The sequence below is a fragment of the Penaeus monodon genome, chromosome 27, assembly GCF_015228065.2.
Source record: "Penaeus monodon isolate SGIC_2016 chromosome 27, NSTDA_Pmon_1, whole genome shotgun sequence".
Taxonomy (NCBI): domain Eukaryota; kingdom Metazoa; phylum Arthropoda; class Malacostraca; order Decapoda; family Penaeidae; genus Penaeus; species Penaeus monodon.
Genome location: NC_051412.1, coordinates 3,637,964 through 3,639,082, shown reverse-complemented (window position 1 = coordinate 3,639,082; position 1,119 = coordinate 3,637,964).

Below are 1,119 nucleotides of genomic sequence, written 5' to 3'. Positions count from 1 at the left end.
TATCAATAAGGTCCATATTCACATGTACACAATGAATACAGAATGTCAACGATATGCAATAGTTTTAAAGAATTCATTTTAAAGTCTTTTCTCACAGGATTACAAAAATGAAGTAAACCTGAATATAGAGAGATACAAAGATCACCTAGACGTATGTATGTTTTCAACAAACGTAACGTATCCGCTTGGCCACGACTGTGTGTATGTGTTCAGCCTGTCAAAGTCTAAGTTATATTTATGCACCGAAAACAGAAATGATTCGATTTTCCGTTGCCAAAGAGACACTTTTATGCCTGTGATTTAATTATTTCAGAGAGGAAATCAGGCGTCAAGAATTCGTTCAATTTTAATGACATGTTCCTTGCGTAAGAAAAAATAAAAGTTTTCATCACATAGCTTTTTATTCATATGAAATCAATGATGAGCGTAGTTCTTCAGTCGAACCAGGTGTTTTATCAGAAATAAGAAATGTCTAACTGCTCCTAAATGACAAAAGTTAACATGACAGCCCCATTTTTTCACGTTTTATATTCATATCAACACCATGCTCCGTGTCTCCAACGACAAACCACTTATCTGGAAAATCATCTAATTACTTTGGAAATAATGAAAATATCCCTTACATTAATACCTGTTACAGACTACTGAATGGGCTCATTTGTACGACAGCTATTACACGTTAGATCTTGCCTCATTTGCTAATTCAGTAGTATCATGGTTTATTCGAGTAAGCAGGTTATATACAGTGCCACTGCGGACTTAAACAATGGAATCGCTTCCGTGTAGATTAATCATCCTTATCCAAAGCCCTTATGGAAGCTCGAAAAGGGTCAGTTTATTTCATTTCGACGTGCATGAATTACAAAACTCGTTTCGTGGTATCCCTAGTGTCATGTGGTGATAAAACATGGATAATATATCTCCTAATATCTCCTGTGATATCTGTAGGATTATAGATATCATGTTTTTTCTAATTAACTTAATTATTCAGTCAAATTCAATCTGTACGTATGTTATATAGTGTTATAGTTCCTAATAAGGATTATAGTTGTCACGTCCCCCCCCCCCTCTAATCTAACTTAGTAACTCAATCAAACTTTCAATCTGTATGTATGTTAT